Source organism: Ischnura elegans, chromosome 10 (genome assembly GCF_921293095.1).
Source record: "Ischnura elegans chromosome 10, ioIscEleg1.1, whole genome shotgun sequence".
NCBI lineage: Eukaryota > Metazoa > Arthropoda > Insecta > Odonata > Coenagrionidae > Ischnura > Ischnura elegans.
Genome location: NC_060255.1, coordinates 22,462,663 through 22,486,127, shown reverse-complemented (window position 1 = coordinate 22,486,127; position 23,465 = coordinate 22,462,663). Strand labels below are relative to the sequence as shown.

At 41.6% G+C, this 23,465-nt stretch overlaps 1 protein-coding gene across 5 annotated transcripts in view; it reads left to right on the top strand.

Moving 5' to 3' along the window:
* The window catches only part of LOC124166367 (probable phospholipid-transporting ATPase IM), a 567,585-nt gene that overhangs the window by 222,186 nt on the left and 321,934 nt on the right, over positions 1 to 23,465 (top strand). The window lies entirely within an intron of this gene.

Sequence of the window (23,465 nt, the reverse complement as noted above, 5' to 3'; positions counted from 1 at the left end):
TTGATGCGTGTCGTTTTTATCTTGTGCCCTCCGCCATTTCCAGTTAATTATCGGAGGTTTTTAAATTTTTCTGATCGGTTTTTTCAATTGCTCATGCTTTTGATGCATAAAGTGCCGGAATATTTTCGCCTTGCCTACTTTTTATTTTTTCGCCGGAAGAATTCTCAATATAAATACGAATATATTATACGTTTAGTTCCCTGAAACTCCTTCTTTCTTCAGAAACAGTTGACCCCAGTGGCGGATACATATGGGAGACCTCCTTGCAGGGCCGCCCATTTTACCAAACATTGCAGAACCACAATTGTAACTTTTTTATATCATGAGACGGCATTGTCTTATTGCGAGTAAAATCACTTTCATTAAAACTTTCTTAAGCTTTACTTGTGACTTGACTATTTTTTATTGCGATAAAAGTAAAGGTAACTCAAGATTCCTTCTACTCGCCCACCCTCCTTGAGTTTTTTTTCCGTGTCCTCTACTGGTTGGCCCCGGTAGTCCTTGCTTCCCCAATTTCAAAACTCATACCGTGCCCTTACAAGATTCGGGAATTGACGAGTTCGTCTGAATATTGTCGACCGCTTATGTTGGCATTTATTGTCCTGGTGAGCATTTATTTTTCGAACATTAATGTTATTATTCGCTGCCAAATTCATATGTAAACTACTCGTAATAAATTTTAAATCAATTTCAATAATCTCACAAAATGCATACGAGGAATTAGTTACCACTTTGCGTGAGGTTATTTTTTCCAGGGTTATTTATCTCCGGAACGACAAAGTGCTGGAAATGGTTGGCGAGGAGAGGCAGCTTTTAGATGAGATACGCAGGAGACAGAAGGTATGGATGGAGTTAGTGCTTAGCGGGGAGGGGATGTTGAAAATGGTGTTAGAGGGTAGAATGTTAGGTAAACGAGGAAGGGGAAGGAAAAGAATAGGATTTTTAGATAGATTGAAGGAGAGTAGGCCTTACAGTGAATTAAAGAAGGCAGTGCTGGAAGGAAAAGGAGATACTCCATGAAAACCTACCTTAATCGGTAGAATACTATAATAATAATAATTTATCTCCGTCTTCATCATTCTGTTCCATAAGCCAAGTAATAGCTTTTTTACCGTGTTAGGTTAGGTTGTTCGACGGTATATGTATGTCGTGCCTTTTCTTTATTCTCCAGGGTAATAGTAATCCTTATGAGATCATATCTCCTTCGTTATTTCCTCTTAATACCTTCTCCTCCGGTCGTTTTCTTCCTAGCCTAAGAGGAATTTTCTCTCGACCAGCGACTTCATTTTTCCCTCGCATATTTGTAACAGTTCATAAATTAATTATGGTGATCCCTAATTTGGGAAAAGTCAAATGAAACGGACTGACGAAGTAGTGTATTCCCTTATTATATTATATTCGGTAACATCATTGTAAGATCTCCATATTAGTCTCCTTGAATTTTTTCCCATTTTTTTCAAAAAGCGTACGTTTCATTAATTTATTTCACAATTTATCTCGAAAAAGTCCGACAAAGGTTGCGGCAAGTAATGCTATTTTCTATCGGTCTTACAGAAGTTCAGAGTCGTGAACCATGGGTTACTTACATTAAATCCTTGCTTCCTTGGAAAAACTTGCTCTGGTTTCAGAGCTTTTACTCGTGGTAGGTACTTACTGTCTGTACCAAAATTATTGAGAATTGAGTTTGGACGCTTATAAAAACCATACCTTTTAAGCTATTTTCATGCTATTGTTACCATTCCTTTTTTGTATTGCATCTTGGTTAACACGCTTGAAAATGTTTACCCTACTAGGTAAATATTAATATTAGTGCATAAACTAAAAAAGAACCTTTTTTTTAAAGCCTTTCTAAGTAAACCTCAATTTTAAACATTGGGCAACTTTAAGCCCGCAATATTAACTTTATCAAATTTACATCTGTCATGTAATAAGGCTCTTCTGGCATTAATGTTAAGTTACATACGCCTCCCGCAATTACAACAATTGTTATTGCATTTTTTATGAAAAAATATTTTCTAAGAAACGGTTACTAATACGAGGTGAATTTTGACACTGTTGTTATTGGCTACCGTATCTCTGTTAATTATCATTTTTTTAAATAATGCATTGATTATAAGACGATTTTTTAGAACAAGGAAAATTCAAGCTTTTCCCCGTCACCGAGGGAAAGGCAGTGCGTGTAATAAGGACCATTGTTACCGGCTGATTTAACCGATTGGCGCTAATTTCCTCCCCTAACAAAATAAATATTCGTAATAAATATCAGCAGCTTGGACGCACTGTAGATTCTTTAAACTATATTTATAGTTTAACCCTAGGGTTTTGAGTGTGCGATGGTGAGGGGGGGCTAGAACCCTTTGACCCTGACCCCTAACTACAAACGTAAAAGATCTCGCGGGCACAGACAGCGAACCGAACGTGGAGCCCCCAGACGGTGCCTCCCTGCCGCGGCGTTCTGAGGAAGCACATGGGCGCGAAACCCTACATTTTACGAACGCAGCGCCGCCCCCGGTCGCGCGGGACGTTTCCGCAGTACGAGTCCGTCCTCGCGCTGGGGTAGGACGAATTAAACGTCGTCTGTCACGCAGGAGGAGGAACCCTCCCCCCCCCTAAACTTCCCCCCATCTGTACGACACACACAACCGGGGTTGTGGGGAAGACGACCGGCTTCGTGAAACTGTTTATCAACCGGTTCACACGGACGAGGACCGCAATGAGTGTCGATCGTATTTTGAGTGCCTATTAGCATTTGTGTTGTGGCGGACGTCGGACACGCTTGTGACGCGTCCTGCATCGCTTGAGTTGTCGTCTTTCGTGTGGCGAGCTGTGTCCGTGTGGTGCATTATCTTTCCAAACCTCGGGTGATGTGTAGGAACCCGTTGTGGCATGTAGTCGCGAAAGATTCGACTGTGGTCATGTCCCGGCACGGACAACCTCGTCTCGTCTCGACCAGGGAGACGGAGCCCCAGTGTCCCATTCGATGTCGATAGCAGTTACGGAAGGTTGTGAACGCACGTCTGCGAACCTCGTCTGATTACGACAAGGACCGTGGAGGTGATTGGCAATAAGGGGAAAAGAAAACCCGAGCATCGACTGAGACGATAGTGTCTCCTCTCCTCGGTAGCGGCGCGAGTTACACTCCTGGGGGATACCCTCTTCTGCGCCCGCTCCTCCCTCTCTAATGCTTTACCTCGGACACGGCAGTGCACTCGAGTCGTGTTTGGGATGAGGACTTCAGAATGATGTGGACCGACTCCTCGCCCGGGGCGGGACCAGAAGAATTTGCCCCAATATTTTCTAGGGAGTGGCTATGAGTTTGTTGTCTTCTCTCGGGAACGGTGCAGAAGTCATTACAATGCCCTCAACATTAAAGTGCTGTCATATCGTGTGTTAACTTCCGTCCCCATTTTTTGTATTTTTTAAGTCCCAATTGTAATCCTAATTTGGGATAAAACAGTTCATCTCCTCCTGTAAAAATGTCCTTGTTCTGGTCGCTCTATTTCCACCTAAATATCCTGTGAAAAGTGCCAACGTTTTTAAAGTCCAACCTCTCTCTTATCTTATCTCCCTTTCTGGCTGTTTTTGTTTCGAAATTCAGTTTGTAAAGAATGTCCCTGTGATGTTGTGTTGACGTAGTCCTCACTTTGAAAAGGGTCTAGAATTCTGTTCTGTATGAGCAAGGAGCCAGAGAAAGGGGTGGTGGTGGGGGCGTGATCTTGCAGTGATTCCCTAGCCATGTGCCAGTCGGCTGATTTGTCCCCCCGTGCTATCGTGTCGTGTTTACGCCAATGCGGCGCAGCCGGGAGCCACTTGGGGGCGCCACAGTAACGCGCAGTAGACCTTCAGTTTCTAACTCAAGACAGCAGAAGCATTTGACTTGTCATAATTTTTCCCACAGACTGCCTTTATCAGAACTTAAACACTCAAGTCCTTTTTGTCTATGACAATATATTTCTCAGTACTCGATACTTGTCGAGTTTTAGCTTTGAAACATTTACTAAGCCTTCGGTATCACTAACGTCATTATCCAGCCAATCTTGCCTTCAGCCCCCGCCAAATATTGCCTAATTCACTTCAATATCTCTTTATCTCTTCGCTTTCTCAAGATAGATTGTAACATTCGCCTGAGTTCGTTTCCGTCTTGCAAGGCTTTGATAAATTTCGAGTTCAAAGCAATCTCATCAAAGTCTTGGAGCCACTGAGTCGTTCATAGCGATCAATTTTGTATGCCACCTCCAGGCTGTGATTTGTTTGTTCTAACCTAATTTATTGGTGCGGTTATCACTCTGGGAGAAATTAATCAACCTCCTTTTCAAATATAATCTGCGTTTTAGCCTTATCGTCCTTGCTCTCAATATAACTTCCGTCTGATTACGTGAGTTAAAGAAAAGGATTCCTCTCCGGTGATAAAGCGGACTTGTTTTTAACGCTCTAGGAAAACCCTCAAATAAATTTAAATGCCCCCGTATTAATCTTTTTCGGAACTCTTCACGCCTTTAAACATTTTTCCTTTCCTATCAAATCATCTCCACGTCTGTCCGTTTTTTCTGATCACAACAAGAAGGAAAGGGTTTGCTAAAGGGGTTGTGTGCCGGTGTATACGTAGGACGAGAGAGTAGGGTATAGTGGCAAAGGCGGAGGAGCCGTAAGAGGAAGCCAGTATTGTGGAGGTATTGATTGACCCTCTCTCTCTCTGTGCCTGTCTGCGTTTTAGTGTGGGGAGGCGAAGGGCGGTGGAGGAGGGTGTGGAGGAAAAGGGAGTGCTTTAAGGGGAACTTCAACTCCGCCTCTTCTCTCTTTCGCGCTCCCAGCGTTTTTATTTTGAGGTGCAGGGTTGGAGAGAGAGAGAGAGTAAATAGGGTATGGCTCGCGTCTCGCCTGTCCTTCACGTATTTTCATCCGACCGTAATCGAGATATAAAAGGGGAGGACATTGCTTAACCTCCTGTACCACTCCGTTCCCGTGCAATTTTTTTATCTTGGTCAATAACAAGCCTTAATGTTTGATCATACCCTATCAAACCTTGGGTCACAGCGCTGTTTCAGCTGTTGCTGATCGGTCTTTCTTTCCAACAGCCCTCGCGGTCAATAGAATTTTAAAAAAATCATGTTTTTGCTGGGTTGATACTATAAACTAACATTTAACCTTGCGTAACTACTACTTACTCTCCACTACTCCTTTGTGACAGCCTTTCTCTAGTTTGCTTTATACATGTATATGAAGGCAGTAAGTTGAAGAAGACCGGGGTAGATTTTTTCCGTGTCCAAACCTATCCACAAGTATTTTCTCTGCGTGAATTGGATTATAATTCAAAGATCGCTTACTCGGTCGTAGAGCGTTGAGCCCACCGTGTGCCGGCCGCTCTTCTCATCTTCCTCCCCTGACCCCGCCACTGTAGGTGGCCTTCCCCTCTCCCCACTCGATTGTCTCCCCCCCTTTCATCCCCTCCCTCCCCTCCGCTCTCTCCACACGGACCGTAGGCCGTGGGTGCACTCGTACGCGACAAGGCAGGGAGTGCAGGCCGGTCGCTCCTTCCGCCGCACAAAGAAGGCCGACTCCATCCGGCCTCCGCCTCTTCGGGAAAAGGGGGTTTCGAATTGAATAACATTGGAGGGGATATGTAAAGACCCCTCTCCCATCCCGCCTGAAGGGATGAGAAGCCTGTTCAGTTTCCTATTTTAATCTCCATGCACTCAATAAGAATACATTTCCCGCTAGAAGTCAAAAATACCTCAAAAAAACCTCAGTCATTTATTTAGTGAAAGTACGGGATAGTTGTCATGCATAATACTCCCTCTTTGAGCTAACTGCACGTGCTTCCTCTGCATCTAGGGTGATATACGTGCGATCACATCTCCTATACTGTATCCTATCTCTCTCTTCCTCATCTTAACTTGCCCCTCGCCTATTCAATACGTTCGTACGTGTCTTAGTTCACATGTACGTTCTGGAATGCGGATGTAAATCGTATTCCGACGCGCTAGTATACTGAGGCTTGTTTCGACAGCGTAATACATTATACGCACCCCTTTCAATCTCCTCTGCTCTGCTGCCTACCCCGTCATTCAGGGCCCTTGCACCCGAGAATCTGGTTCTACCCCACCCTCTTCGTCGGGGAAGGGGTGGCCCCGCCCCCTAGGAATTTTAGGGATACGCCCCCCTCAGGGTTATCCGCAACCGATCCCCCTAGAGGCCCCAGAATCGCTGCCTGAAAAGCCGGCAGTCTTTCCTCGAGGTTTCTGTACCTTGCCGCCTTGACACGGGCGGGATATTGCTTGTACAACCGCTTTTCAAATATTTTCTTTACTTGTAGCTCTATTCAATAATGGAGAAGAAAGACTATGACGGACAAAGGGTTGTGAAAATAAGTCCTAATGCATTTGCGTTCTGAGCTCACTGGCACCGCCCATTGTTGGTGATTTCCGGTCCCTTTTGTGTCTGACCACCTCAACAATTACACGGCCGAATAAGTTTTGAATGGGAGATTCGTGAGCCGCACAGTTAGCCATACCGCGTGCGTGTTCAGTGCGGCGTGGATTATCATCCGTGTGTTTTTTTGTGTGTGTACGCGAGTCGAATGTGTTCTGTTTTCTTTGCCCGTGTTTGATCTGGGCTCTGGGACTCCCTTCTTCAATATTCCGCTGCTGCTCACACACGCACCGGAGAAATGAGAAAGAAACGTCGCGAAGATGTAGCGTGTGATGTGTCACCCTCACCCGGTGGTCGGATTAGATCGTGAAAAGTGACTTCGAGTGACGTACTTGAGCAAGTTCTCCAAGGAGTGAGGTTTTTTAACATTTACGTGAACATGCAAGAACGCATGTTTCCCGCGCCCAAGATGGGTGTTCTGTTATAGTTCGCATTTCATTTGTCGCCGTGAAAAGACGAAACCTTGTTTCGATTCAGGACCTTAAGGTTGCGCTATACATGCCTCAAGGCGCCCTTCGGGCGTTTCCGTAGTGTTTGTCTCTTCGTATCCCACAAGAGTGTTGAGACGTGAAACTAAAAACTTCAGTGATGGGTAGCAAAGACACGGAGCAAGAGGCCGTACGCCTGAAGGAGTGCGGTTGAAGGCAATAGGGAATGCTCTTCCTTGGGAAATAGTGTTGAAAGAGAAATAAACGGAAGAAAAATCCTCTCCCACAATTGCTCCCTAGAAGTCTCCTGTGTGTTGAAAATAGCTGAGAGAAGTTAGGAGTGAAGATAAACGCGAGAATTAAAGGTGGAAGTTTCTTCGATTCACTGAAAAGGACATTAATAGAAGAGATGAGTAGCTTTTTCGCCTCCGGCGAAACTATACGCAATTGCTGTGAAAATATTCATTGGTGTTGATAATAGTTTCAATAAATTAATCTTGTCGTGGTGTTCACGTAGAAATGAAGACGATGTACGGCTCACTACCCAGTTGAAGTTCTCTCTTGGGTAAAAAAGAGCTGAAAGTTTGGATTTCAACATAAATCCTGTAGGCTTTTAAGAGAAGTAAGGAGCAGGACCAAATTTGAGAAGGCCAGCTTTCTTAAGTGAGGAGAGAATAGCCTTATTAAATTAATTTTCCGCCTATAGCGATGGATGACTACGCCTTCGAGCTGGAGGTCTTCGACGTCAGCGAGTCCGAAGATGGGATCTCGTCGCGGGGCGGAGGCAGTGGCCCTCAGGTGCCGCCGCTCCTCATGGACTCCCTAAGCCCTCGGTCTGCCCTGGGCCTGCCCCCCTTGGCCCAAATGGAGGACGATTACGTGGGGCCCTCCCACACTCCGACGCCGGCCCCAACTCCGGCCCCCTCCCACCCCGCCTCCACGGCCTCCAACAATAACAACAACAATGTGAGCGTCACCGGCAACAATAACAACAACAGCAACGGGGGTAGCCAGGGCAACAACAACAATAGCGCATCAGCCGTCCAACCGCCTTTGAGGCCGCCTCAGCAACGGAGGCCCAATACCTTTCGGGAGAGCCTGCTGACCGTCCTGGGCAAGTTGGTGTGGCGGGGGCGAGGTGGTGGAGGCCGCGGGGGCGTGGACGGCGAGGAGGGCGTCGGGGGATGCGGTTGCGGGGGCGGCAGTGGCGGCGGCGGTCGGTCCGGGGGCAGGGGGCGGAGGGGTTGGCGGCGGCGGGGGGACAGGCTGCTGAGGTTGCGGAGACAGGAGTGTGGAGACGAGAGCGAAGACGACGAGGAGGAGGAGGGGGGCGTGGAGGAGGCGGCGGGGGGCGGGTCGCTGTCCGGGGTGTCGCGGTGCCGGTCGGAGGGCGAGGCTTCGGGCTCCCAAGGCGACTGCCTCCGGGGACTGTTCACCCTCGGTGAGTGTCTCCATCACGCGGCAAAGGACATCTTCGTTCGGGATACCGACTTATTGTTATAATTAACAATTTGAATTTGTGGTATTTTCATGTGCGGGTTGTATGCAAGGGTATCTACGGAAAATCGTAGGGTTTTTCTTATCCGTAGGAAAATCTTTCCTTTCCGTAGCAAGGGCGAAGGTCAGAGGTTTATGTTGGGGGTGCAGCAAGCCTTCCGAGGGTTAAGGGGCAATGGAGTACGCCTCAGTAAAACGGGGTAGTCCTCGGGGCCTTCTCTTGGAAAATTTGATTGAATTCGACTCACAAAACAGCATTTCAAGCATTATCTAAGCCTAAAATTTATTTAAACTTTTGATATTTCTGTTGTAATTGTACTTGAATTTATAGGTTTCGTCCTTTTTACGGACAAATTACCATTTAAGTTTACCAATTAACCCTCCCAAAACTCCGACCATGATCCGTAGAAACATTAAAGTATGGTTTTGCAAGTGGTGGCCCAAGTCACCCTCATGACGGCGTGGAATTTCCCTGTCCCCTCCTTTCCAACTCTATCCTCACCCCGGAGGCGTCGCTGGCCTCGCTATCGATGGTGGCGCCTCTTTCCTTTTGTTCCTTCCTCTCCACACCCCTCCAGAAGATGACTGAAGGAATAAGTTCCGCTACTCGGTTCCTGGCCCTCGTGCGTTGTACCCTTCTATGGGCCCACCCTGGGTCCTCGTCCGATGTATGAAAGGGTTTTTGATGTTTTTTTTATAAAATACCATGCATGCATTTTGAAGTAGGTGCATTTGGAGCTGCGAAATGTAAGCGCCTTCCAATGTTCCATGCAAGAAGATAAGATAGCTAAAGAAAGAGGCTAACTAGTTGGGACCCAAGAAAAACGCACAGAATATTTCTCCGCGGAATCAAATACGAGGTCTACTCGGGTTCGGGTCCCTGGCAGGAAATATACATCCCGAGGTATACTCGGGCTTGGACTTTCATTGTTAAAGTATTCTACCGATTATGGAAGGTTTCCATGGGGCACTTAGGAAGCGTTCTGTCAGCCTCCCTTCGTGTACTTTTTTCTTCAATTCACTGTAAGGCCTACTCCCTTACTTTCTATCTAAAATCCTGTAGTCCTCCTTCCTCTCCCTCGTTTACTCCATATTTGTTAAAAACTTGTTATTAAATCCACTATTACGTCTTCTTACCGAGCTGGGTTTCAGCACAGTTCGGCACGTGATTGCAAAACTGTATCGAAATATCGAATCTGTGCGACTTCCTTAAAGTGGAACCCGAATTGATAACTAAAAATAATTGATAATTAATTCTTACTTTACATAAATTGAAATTGAAGAAAATTACTCCAGACCGAGAATTGAATCACGTACCTCTAACCCTATCGGGTCTCTAAGCAGACCACTATACTGTGTATGTTCCATAATTACTAAGGCAGTTTGGCTGAGGTTCAGTATGCTAGATATTGTTTGACACTTTCTTACTTCGGTCTTCTATCAGTATAGGAATGTTAGTAGGTATTCCTATTTTTTAATTCATGATGATTTTTTCGATACTCAAGTCTAGAAAATGGAAGTGTGTATAAACGTTTGGCGGTAAATAAAAATAAAAAAAGTGGAAAATAGCTATTTCGTGAACTGGTTGATAATGAAACAGCTCCTTCACATCAATAAAGGTGCTTCGTCTTATTATGGTCGCCTAATTTCGTGATTCGTTTGACTTAGTCAATAATACTTGCCTGCTGCTAGTGCCAGAAATTTCATTCAGGGGATTACTAGACGAGGGGAGGAAATGTTTGAAAAACAGGGTACAATGGAGAGGGTTTTTAAACTAATTTTAACACTTTTCATGATCTAAATAGCTTCATTTTTCAGAGAAAACTTTTGTAAATTCATGATTTTTCAAACATTTCAATTTCATTTATTGAGCAAAGTAGTTGTTTTAATATACTTGGGGGGGTCCGGACCCCCCGGGGTTATCCCCTCGCTACGGCACTGCTTGCCACGTTCTCATTTGATTTATTCAATGGCCAGGTGTTATTATTGTGGTTTTATATAGATACCAGGCAGAAAATTCCTTTCAGAGTTCTCTTTTAAAAAGGTCACTTCAATTTATTTCGGCCGATAAACTAGTACTTCCCGCAGTTGTTATATGATTCAACCTTCAAAACTTACGTAGGTGTAGACAGCAGATAGGGTTCCTCACGTCCATACTGTATTTTGTCGCATAGAATTTCATTTGTAGTTCCGCCATATTAATAATTAATACGGCTGTACTACAGATGAATAATGATAAATATGACAGTAAAATAAGCATTATTATTCGATAAAAAACGTATATGACAGGGATACACTCCCTGTATCCTGTATTTGAACATGACGATGTCGCACAGCGACGAAACTATGAAATTTATAAGTTTTTTTTTATTTAACATGAAGTATTTTCACCAAGTCAAGGCTCAAACCATCTATTTTAATCACTATTAATTAATATCATTATGATGAGTAACTTATGTGACTGAATTGCTGTATGTCCTGCGAGATTTCCATGCTCACGCGATTATTACCGCCTCAAGGCTTTGCTCTCTAATATTTGTTTGCCTTTACTTACCACTTTGTTTGTATCGATTCCACCACCCTTGTTTGTATCATTTTCTAAACGTCTCCCACGTGCCTCTTCCATTCATATTCCCTCTACCGCCTAGTCTCCCTCGAATCCTTTCCCCCAAACAGCGTTCACTCTTTTCTTACCCATCACCTCGAAAGCCGCTTCAATAGGCGTAAGGCGTTAGGGCACCAGCCATTCGGATGATTATAGAGGGCGGAGAAAAAATGCGCCCCGAAATTTTCACGATGGATAGCTGATGCCAGAAGTAACCAAAATTGCTTATGATTCTTAGGACGACCAAGCACAATTTTTAAACCACCGAAACTTCCAGCCAAGCGCTCCGGTTGGCCGCGAGTTTTCCATGTTGCTGGATGTCTTGGATAGATCTCGATCTTCGGCGGGCAAAGCCTTCGAAGTCATGAGTAGTGCTGTGCATCTGGCTCGTTTGGTTGAAAACTTAAAATCATCAAACGAGTCTAATGAATGCTCTACCTGCATTACAGAATTTGAAATGGCTTTTAGTGATGGACGAGTACAAAATGTGAACTTCTTGATGAGATCACTGTATTTTTAATTTTTTCCTTAATGTTCAATTAGTAACTTGTTATGAAAGTAATTTTTTCTAAACAATCAGTTTTAGTTTTAACACTCTAATGCTATTAAAAATTGGAAATTTAAATTAATTAATAAATGACGAAAGAATTTCTATAATTAATACCAGCTGTAAAATGTAAGTTATCATAAATGCTTCGTTTTCGATCTAAACATCATCAGTAATTTTGGTTCATACTGGCCTCAGCTGTCCATGGTTAAAATTTCGTGTCATAATTTTTCTACTCCCGGAATAACTTTGCACCCGTGAGCATGACTACGCATAAATCCTCTTGTTTGATGCACTGCTTTGACATGCCTGCACAGGTATCCCACTCAACCGTGAATAAGCCGTGAATTTTGTCTACCGTGAAATAAACCTGGAAAAAATCCATGAATTTCGTCATAAAACCTTAACTCTCTCAAAATTGATTGTAAAACTGCGACTGATAGATCGAGAGAAAAATCGATTTGTCGATCATTTCTCAAATTCAGTAACTCGCAGACTTTGTCTATGCAATTATCTGCCGTGCACTGGGATCAGGAAAAGGAGAGGTATACGCTTCTATGAATTATTTCTCAGAATGCCACCTATGCTACAGGCACAGGTACGGCGTATTAGATTATTTGACGTTCAAAGATTGGTATCATCCCTTCCGGCACTTGGACGTGTCTCCGGAAAGCCTATTGATGAATGGCCTAGATTTATACTTAATTGTTTATATTGTTCGAGTTTTAGCGCCCGAAGAATAAGGGAGATTGGTATCTTTGTGTACTGTAATAGAATTCCATTGGATATTGTATTAGCATCTATGTTTATTCATAACGATTTTCCCCTTCATATTGTAAAAATGTGTGCTGCTTTAGTTATTTTAGACAGGAGGTTGGAAACTTTAAGTTAAAAACCGTTAAAAAAACCGTGAATTTTATAATTCAGTTAGACTGGGAACCCTGCTACATCTACTCTCAAAAATTTCTCCCTCATTTCGGTCGCTAACCTCAACTTCCCCCCACCTCACCTCTCAGACTCCATTCTTCCCTCGTATTTTCTCCCCGCCCACTCCAGAGAGAACTTTCCAGCTTCGCTCTCTTCCTTTCTCTACCTGTATCCCTCTCTCTCTCTCGATTCTTGTGGCAGTTTCTCGAGAAATCCTGACGTCCGTGCCATTTTATATATCCCTGCCCCTCTCCCTCACACTCCTCCCCCGACCCTGGCGATCTTTATACTTCTCCCCCGCCCCTTCCCCACTCTTCACGGTCCCCGGCAACTGGTGAATGAAGTCAGTGACGTGGCCCCCCCTACTCCCCACTCAAATGGCCCCCTTTACCCTTTTGCCACGGGGGGGATATGCCTTATTTCTTTCAACCCTTCCCCCCCTACCCCCTTCCCTCATGTTCCGCCCGCGCTTATTTTTAAACCCTTTGATTTTCTTTTTCTTTTTGCTTTCTTTCGAGGTTGAAAAGATTCCGCAAGGTGTCCTTTCCTCTCCCATTCCCTGCGGATTGCTCTCTACAATAATCTTGAGAGTCGAGAAGGAGCGATTTGTCCCAAGACTTAGTAAACGCAATGCGTTTAACGATCAGCAAGAGTGAGGTGACGTGCAGCCACTCACGTTATCCTTCTATCAACTAGTGTACCAAACTAATTTACTCCAGAAATAGTGTAAATATATACATCTTCATGGTTTTATTGACAATTCAAATTTTTATGTGCGGGTATTTTTTTTCTGTATGGTTACAAAGTACAGGAAGAAATTACGTTAATTAGACTTAATTCTCGAAAACGAGTATACTTTTTTACGTTATTTATTAAAAACCATTACGTGAATTAGCCATAATCCTCCTAAACGAGTAAACTTGTTTACGTTATTCATTTATATTTATTCAAAACGTTAAAATTAGGCTGTCCCTTGGTGGTAACATGGGGAAGGAAAAAAATGGATGAAGAGCGTTACCTACCTAGGAGCAAAGTGAAGGAATAGAAAATACACCTGTAGGATACAAAATACAATAATTAGAATACCGTACTACTAAAAATGAAATTTGAGCCTAATAACCCAATTTCCAAAGCTCCCTTATGACCCAAAGTGACGTCAACCAAGAATCGAAGATCAATCGCTCTGAAAATTATCAATATTTGCGGGGAAGATCTGGAAAATTTCTTCTGATAAACCATTCCACTCTTTTATTCCTCTCTGCATCAACGATTCTTTCAAATTGCGCGTTTTCTGCTTCTTGAACATGAACTTGAGGTTGAAAATACAAATATGTGACGCTTATACAACCCTAACGATTTGTGTTTTTTTAAGTGATCTGCCAAAAAAAATTATCGACCGTTATCGATGTGGGAAAATTACTTGAATTACGTTGCCTGCGATGAATACAGCATTTACTTCGAAATTTAAAAGTATCTGCAAAGTGTCCTTCCCTCCTCTATTCCTTTTATAATTTCCTTTACAGAAATATTGGGGGTTGGGTAGATGCGATATTTTCCGAGAACACGAATATTAATGAACGATTATAGACTTCCTTTCATTTTATTTCTCAACTCAACTGTTTGGGGAAGTTAAATTTAGACAAGGAAAGTGTGGCTTCATTGAAATTCACGGATGAATGGGAACTGAATTTCATAGCAGGAATATGATAATTCAACTGTTTCCAGGTCTTACGTTTTGGAATTTCGCAATAATGGGAGCCATTAAACATTGTGTATTCCACGCCATTATGTGTACCCAACCGCTACGAAAAGTAAAAAATCCCTAGGAGTTTGTAATCTTTGTAATGACGAAGTAAGCGACGAAACCGGTTGTGTTCAACACAATATTTGACGCAAATGAAAAGCATAGGTAATGAAAATGTCCGTGAGAGATCTGTGAAACGAATCGAGTGTCTTAATCAGCGGAAAGTTACTTAGAAATATTCAATTCTTGCGTTCATCTCTAGACTGAAGTATGAAATTCAAACCGAAACGGCTACATCATTCTTGCAGAGGAATGGTTTGGTGGTGGACGTGTGAACTGCTCTATTGATGGTGAAAGGGTGATTGGTATTTTGAATGGTGAGGATAGCCCTCGCCCGAAACTGAGCCTGAGGAGTATGATTTCTTTATATGGAGGTTAGAGACCAGTTTCTTTCCCTAGGCTCCCCACCCCCACCGTTTGGATTCTTGTTTGGGTTGTCAAAAAGGGTGTCGTGGCTTGTAAATTGGGGGCCTTCTATCAAATACCATCACATTAGACCACAACTCTCTAACCCGAGATTTTCTCCACTTATGATGTTTTTACGACCAGAATTTAAAAAATAACAGAATTTTCCATGCATATAATTTAAAAACATGCATCGGTCATTGGAGAACATTCACTTCATTCGGCTCTATAGGAGGCAGTGAAAATAGAGTAACATCGTTGGAACTATGGTGGAATTTCGAGACCATTATCGTTCAAAGTTTCTGATTTTCATTGCCTATAACTTTGCATCGTTGGATACTTAAGCCGTTTTGTCATGATTTAATGCACAACACTGAAATAAAAATACTGAATAATTTTCGTTTGACACAACTAAGTGACACACTAAACACTTCTCGAACATGGTAGGAAGCGCTCTTTGCTATCCAACGATTGTTCCCTTAGGGACCAAGTGCTTTATTTTTTTTTAAATATAGAATTCTACCGTACTACTGCTTACTATTAGGTTCATTGAGGTTCTATTTTGGTAGGCGGGGAAACAAGTTAACATTGCCGTCTTCTCTTGTTTGCCTTTGCTGCATGCGAAAGTTATCAATTCAGGGTCCTTGATTGTTACGTGTCTGTCTCGCGTAGTACACCATCGTTTAAGCTGTAAAAGATTACGAAAGGAACAGCGAGGAAACCTTGAAAGACCATGGTCGACTAATCCGCTAAAGTGGATCATCCTATAAGAGAACAAAGGTGTTCTTTATTGGCTGGGGAGCGGTTGAAATTGTAAACACAATGCGATGAACGATCGTGGTTGTTCAGCAATAGTAAGGAGGCACTATCGTTATCCTTCTATTAACTACTGTGCCAAATCATTTTACAGCACAAATAGCGGAAATATATACAAAGTTTAATTGACTACTTTATATTAAATATTGACAACGTTTTTTTTACAATATTTTTATCGAAAATTCAATTTTTTGTGTGCTACTATTATTTTATGGTGGTAAGTGACGGCAAGAAATAACGTGAATTATCCATTTTTTCGTTTGTTTGAGTTGATTCCGAAACTGAGATAATTCTCATGGATATGTTAAGAATGCTTTCCGTAAATTACTCGTAAAATCCCGTTGCTTAAAAATATTTTAAGACAATATCGCGCAGTGGCGGATCTCTGGGGGGGGGGGGCTTTTAAGATCTAAGGGGGCTTTTACCCCCCCCCCCCCCCTGGGTATCAAATTTACACTAGATAGAATGGTTATTTTTTCCTACCCCCACTACAGCTGGAATTGTAACCCCCACTTAGCCCCCCCCCCCCTCCTTGTCTGTCCCTATCCTGGATCCGCCACTATCGGTATACTTTCAATCCACTCAATGAGAAAGCTTAGTTGGTGTTTTCTTTTTCTGGAATTAACGGTGGTAGGTGTCAGTAGAATGTATTTAACTATCCGACATTACTTTAGATTTTTATTCGTCATTTAATTTTTACTAGGTATATTTATTTATGCATGGTTGCTAATTCTTAATTTTCTTAGAATTGCAGCAGCCGTATAAACTTATCGTCTTCAGCTAACTAAGCTAACTAATAATAACCTAGTATTTCCTTGATTAAAGCATTTTAGGATAGTAGATGCATTCTTAGTTTTTGCTTTGCGGTAGTGGTTGGACTACTTAATAATTTGCTATAAACTTTTGAAATTTACTATGTAATGCATTCCCTGATTCGAGAATGCATATCTGAAATCTAGGTTGGAAATAATCCAGCAGTATGACCCATTTTAATTTAACAAAAACTCCGTCCTGCAAAAAATTCTCGCGGCCATTTGTAACGGGTAAGCTGCGCGGAGAAATATGTTTCTTTCCCCTGCTCTTCCTTTGCTTGTATTCATTTTTTTTTAGCCAACACAAAATCTGAGCCAATTGTGTGTGATGGAGACCTCGGTATGTTTTTTTTTTGGGATTGGCAGAGACCGTCACACTATTTTTAGAGACGTTGCTTGAATGACTCGCAGCTATTTGACGCTCAGTTTTTTTATTATCCTTAATGGAAGTTGAAACTTTTTGCTCCGAAGCGTCATTTTGTTTTGGCATTCGTCAGAAAAAGATGAATTCTTCTCCCATCCTAACTAAAAAGGAGGAAAACCTTGGTGTCATTCACGTTGTTTGGATCCGTTAGGATTCCTTTGTCGTACTCATACTCGAGCAAAGTAAGCCCGAAACTTCTCCGTGGTATTCTCTGTATGTTGGTTCCCAATTAAATCTCTTCTCACCAACTCTGCTGCAAGAGTGGAAACAGATTTTTTTGGACGAGGACTTCATGCATTCATTATATTCATGTGTTTTTAAAATAGAGTTTTTTTCCTTCACACTTCGTGAAGATTTGAAAAAAATATTATAAGATGTGATTATCACAAAAATGTATGTTTATTTGTTCAAACGTGTACCCATGCCAAATCTTCATTCCCTATATTTTTACTTTGTTTCCTGTACTTCTGTCTATCTTACTTCATCTTTCCTTCTGTTACTGGATTTTTCCTTCTCCCGCATAATCCCTTTCTGTAATTTAGCACGTATTTGTATCCTGTAAATAATTCAGCGGAGAGTTATCCTATAACATTTTGCCCTAACTTGTAGATGTAATGCATCAGGCTTAAGTACTGTAACTTTTGATTCCTTATTATGATGTTTTTACTTCATTCCCTTGGGCCTTGCGCGTTTCTATGACCCCTAGAGCTGCACTGGCGGGATTAATTCCCAATTAATCCCGATAGGGCATCCCATGCCAGATAGGTCGAAGGGTGGGACCCATTCGAAAGGTAGCCCTCGTGATGGTGACGCTTAAAAATCACTGTTGGAATGGAAGCGGGAAAACCAACCATCTATTCCCTGAAAACATGGAGCTAATACTACATGATAACCTACCTATATCGGTAGAATACTTTAATAATAGACTTCATTCACTTTGTGGCATTAAACCTTGATATATTTTATTGTGGCTGCTCTTGTGTTTCGATGGATTAACCAATAAACTTTGTTACATTTCATACAGTATTTATTAGAAGACTCATCCGGTTTCGACCTTTTCAGGTCATTATCGAGAGTTGTCGTTCAACTTGTTGAGTATTTTATTAAATACTCTGTGGAATACATCAAAGTTTACTTTTTAAGCTATCATGTCACAATCCCACCAAGTGAACTCGCAAACCATTGATTTCTTGTGATGCATTTCGATTCTGTAAGTAATAAATAAAATTATGAGGAGGCTTATTGATTGGTCGGTCTTCTTCCGCATGGCTGAGCGAATCGTCGGCTTATGCGCCTAAGTTGACGGACGAGGTATGCGGCAAAGTCGCAGCCTTCGTTGGGGATACGGCCGCTAGGGGGCGGGCGGAAGCGAGTATGTCGAGCTCTCGAGTCAATAAGAAGTTGAGCGTGGGCGAGGATAGGGATCGGTGCATAAACCCGTCGGATATTTGCCGGGCCAGGCGCAAGTATGACCGCGAAGATGGTATATGATGACGACAATAGGTGCCTCATTGGAGCTATTGGGCTCAATCAGGGGAGACCCATACTCTCCTCCTGATTTTCCTAACGCGTAACGATGCGCTGTTGTTTGTTTCCAGCATTTTTAACCGAGTGTGCGCATCCCTGGAAAGATGTTGGAGTTTTTCTTTGGGTCACTGATCACACTGGAAGACTGACACATTATTTTCAAGCTCTCTAACAGGTTTTCGGAAACGAAATATGCGAAGTCAATTAGTGGAGTGTTTATATAATTGTTTCTCAGCATTTATTTTCTTGTAGTTCATATCTGAGTGGATGATTGAACTCACAATCTTTAAAACAGGAGAAGATTTAGTAAATATACGATAACATATTTTATAAAATGTATTTACAACATTAAATATATATCGTTTTCGAGTGCTCTCGTTAACTGTAGCATTAATGGTGTTACGTCAATGAAGGTAAGTATGTATTTTAATTGCTATGTGTTTGGTATAGCTATATTAAATATCTATATCTTACAGGTTTGATTACAAACCACTTTCGGTGCATTGGGGATATCGCAAACGAAAAAGATTTTATCATGTTATTATTTCTCTCAATTAAATGCTCAATGTAAACTCTTAAGGGTCTACTAATTCACGTGAAGAAACCATCATCTTCAGCCAATTTCTACATAATCTCCTCTGGACTCAGGTGTCATGCTCGAAATAAATGAAGCCAAGGCCACGGACTCAATGAAATTATTCATGCTTATAAACTAGTGGAGTCTGCGTTCGACATCGGTATTCGCTTGAAATGACGGTGATACTATCTGGTAGAATGCAATAGACACTGAAATACGTATCCAAATTTAAATGAATACTTCGGTGCTGTGAAACATATTCGCCACTGATTAAATAAATCAGGTTTTCGTAATTTCAACGCTAAGAATCGACTTATTCGTTGTCCATCAATGCTAAAGAGACTGAATTGCGGTAGAGGAATTTTTTTAAATCGTTACCAATGAATAATGTTTATTAATTCTTCATTAGCCATAGTAAAAGCCTTGAAATGTCCAAGCCAGGATATAAATTCATTTAGATCTTAGCTTTTAGAGTGGTATTCTTTGAAGTTTATGCAGCTCTCAGTCTGCTAATCGAGTATGAACACTTTTAAATAGTGCATTTGCGGATTATAATCCAGTGCATATTTGTAGTCATTCAGAACTTTATAGAATTACTGGGTGTGGTTGAGGCCTGCAATAATGTTATTCGATAAATGCAACCATTAACTTCCTTCAATTGTCTCAATTGCCTTCTCCGTTGCTGGCGTTGTAGACTATATATTTTCATAGAGTATCCTCAGTTTCCTAACCAACAAGTTTTTTATTGAAGTATATTTCTTTTTCCTGCTCGTAATCCTACATATCTCCCATCCTTTGTCTTACCTGCATTCCCTTAGCATCATGTTCGCGATTTCTCTAGCCAACATTCCTGCCGTTATTTCTTTAAAGCTTCATTCGGTATTTTTCTCCTCTGCCTACTCTTTTTATATCCTACTTTCCTCCTTTGCACATATTTTTCTTAGAAATCATGTCTTTTCCGCGGCACTGAAATTTTTAGGCGTTCACGAATAGGGTTACAAGATGTCCACAATTCTGAAAAATGCCCCTCAAAATTTTAGATTCTTTGAAGATGACGCGTCAGGGAAATTTCGAGTCTAGCCTAAATACTCCCCCTGCACAAAAGCATTCGGCTGGGTGGTAGTGTGATTCCTCTCCTAATCCATCCCATGTTCCTCTCATGCTCTCCGCTGCGGTATTTTTGACCCGGTTTTACGAGTCCAGAATCCGAAATCCCTCTCTCCGCGAAGGTCGTTTTCAGTCGGTGACATCATGTTTCAAGCACAGCCCCCCTATATATTCTCGTGGGGCGTGTCTTCCCCCCCCCCCCTTACCCTCATGGCATCCGAAGCATAGTATTTATAGCGCGGAGAACGATGTCGAGAATAGCATGTGTTGAGTTGAAATTTGATGTTTTTTGATCCTCCGGAGAATTCCTGTGTTGTCCGTTGCAAGTTGCCAATCGCTCTGACTGGGATTTTTTTCCTATGCGAATCGTTTTCGTTTAAAAAATTGCTTAATTAGTTGGTCAGTCAAGGACGTTACCCCGGCGTCTCCGAGGCCGGCATATGATTTCTTAGGTATAAAATTGTTTTAACATGCGGGTAAGCACCACTATATCAGTTGAAGCGCTATTTGGGGACTTTGAGAAAGGTATTTCTGAAAGATAAAGGCCTGTTATAATCCATGCTGGGCTGTTGACGGGCTCGGTGGCGGTGGGGTAAAGTCCTCGCCTGCCTAAACGTAGGTCGTGGGTTCGAATCCTGTCTGGGTAGTTGGGCCCTATCCAGGGCGTGGATGCTTATGTTGTGCTATATTAATCCTCTTCCCTAGCTATTCGTCCTTCGTCCCGTTAATCCTGATCCCGTTGTAAAGGCCTTTATGTGCTTTTTTCGGCGAAGTTGGTAATAAATAAAATAAATATTTTAGCCAAAATCAGAATAGAGGACGCTAGAAGCCAAGGGGTACGAGTAGAATTTTATTATTTTGGAGATAATTGCAGATAATGCCTAGCGGGGTACTCGAAATAGTTGCGGCAAAGGTATTCAAGTGTATCATTTGTATCCTTCTGCCACAGCAATATTGTGTAAACCACCGGCTTTTACGTACCTAAACATATTTCGAAAATTATGAAAATGCACCAGTACCCCGTGGATTCTCGGGTCCTCAATTCTCCTTATGTCGCCCGGGCACAAAGGGGATGGATGGAATTTTCTTAAAAAGTGGGCATGATTAAAAAAAACAGCGCAAGTGCATTGCGCATTGGAAAAACCGCCTTATGTTCCGTACGCATTCGAAGCTACCAATGCCGTCTCATCACGGTCAATAGTTGACTTTCCTTATTCAATGTCCTTTTATAAAAAAAATGAAGCAACAGTAGTGGTAGCCTCAAAAATATACATAAAAACAGTTAATAATTCAAATAACCTGCCAAGTGAACTTATGCTGCATTGGAAATAATGGCTTCAATTGTTGCTATTATGGGTTGCTTGCGACCTAATTTGGTCCCTCTGTCAGTTATTACAATTTTTTCTACCGTTTGACCCTTGAGGATCGTTTTCTTGGTAATATTTAACCTACTTAAATCGAATAATAGGCATACGAAACAGTTCTTAGCTTACAGGCTTTCTGACTGTTACAAAATGTGAACTAATGGCTGCCAAAATGACTTTGGTGCCATCAACGAGCTTCTCCTCGAAGCTCAAATTATTAATCACATTCGTTTCTTTTACCCTAAATTGCCCCCAAATAGTGAAGGCATAGAGTCATTTTGGTATACTGAAATACATAGAATTTAGATATGATAGTTTTTCGACAATATTTCCTGAGGTTTTAGACCATTTCAGAGGGCACCGAATCGAATATTCTATGCTTTTTTGTCTTATCTCATCTCGATCACCTCAAACATTTTAATGAGTGAGTCAGTGGTCGGAATTTGGTTTTAAAGTATATAGATGCAAATTATTAATGTGTTTTGCAAACAATTTCTCAGTCTGCTAATCGTGTATGGACACTTTTATATAGTGCATTTTCGGATTCTAATCCGGTGCAAATTGTAGTAAGTCAGAACCTCATAGAATTACTGGGTGTGATTGAGGCGTGCAATAATGTTACTTGATAAATGCAAGCATTGCAACTTCCTTCAATTTTCTCTATTGCCTTCCCTTTGCTTGCGATAAGGACTATAAAGTATTCTAGTTTATCCTCTTTTTCCTTACCAACAAGTTTATATCGAAGTTTGTTTCTTTTTCCTGCTCGTAATCCTTCATATTATCTCCCATCCGTCGTCCTACCTGCATTCCCTTAGCATCAGGTTCGCGATTTCTGTAGCCAACATTCCTGCCGTTATGTCGTTAAAGCTTCATTCTGTGTTTTTCTCCACTGCCTACTCTTTTGCTATCCTACTTTTCTCATTTGCACACACATACTTATCTTAGAGCACGAAGTTTTCCTAGCGTAAAAGTATTCGCTTCGCGTTAAAGTTTTAGGCAGTCTTCGTGAGGTATCTCCCGTCAGTGTTCTCGTACTTGAAGTTACCACGGAGTGAATTGCACGCAAGGAGTTCTTGTCGGGCGTGCACTATCTATATTAGTTCAAGGTTAAACCCTGGGCCGCTAAGCGAGGGGCTCTCAACAGGAGAATGGAAGAACTGGTTCTGAATTTTCGCCGTTGCTTCGTCACGAATTTACCTTATTATGACACGCACTGTGACAGTTAAATCTACATATATTTCGTGATAGACTGATTGATGATGGATGAAGGCTTATGTAATATTCATTCCTTCTCCTATCATCTATCAGTACATCAAGAAATATTTGTAGATTTAATTATCATGTATAATGCTGGAGCTGTGTACTTAATCCTAAAACTTAAGTTTCTTGAAGATACCCCGTGAATTCAAACACGATTTAAAGTTTATACTAATCCTGTTGTTGACAGTAGGACTAGAAATTCTTTTTGTAATTGTATTATCTCTTCAAGTAATAATGTCTAAATTGTTAATGTTCCTAATGCATACTTTAATTATGATTAAAAGTACGCAAACTATTTTCTCAGCATCAAACATTATATCGCTAGAGTAGGTATGTCATCAGTTAGCTATTTTACTTTAGTGATAGAACGATCAGATACCCTTAGTTCAGTGATTATCTCATTATCAACGCTGGTTTTAATCTTTCCTTCTGTCTGACTTTACCAAATGTGTATATCAGCCCTCATTAGTTGGTTCTCAATGAGTTAGTCATGAATTGCCTCTTTCAGTAGATGGTACAAGCGATTGTTCGCTCTCCACATATGTTCGATATCGAGTTTTCTGTGAGCTTTAAAAATTCTTCTTGTTTTGTTTCTCGGCCACTTGACTGCATTTCTCATCAATGGAATGAGAAATAAGTATCATTAAATTTTCCAAGCGAATTATATAAGATAAATAAATCAAAGTTAGATTTTGATACAGAGTCGATTACAATTAAAATATTAAATCTCACTTGGAGTAAAATATATACAAGCATCATAGCAATTTGTTACTATGGTGGGGCTCTTTTCTTGAATGATTAATCACTCATATTTGTCATCGTACATAATAACTATTGACGAATGCTTAAATGTTGTGATTCGAAAAAAAACCTACTAATGGAAGTACTATGAATCTTTCGGTATCGTAGAAAATTCGATTCATTGGCGAATTGAAT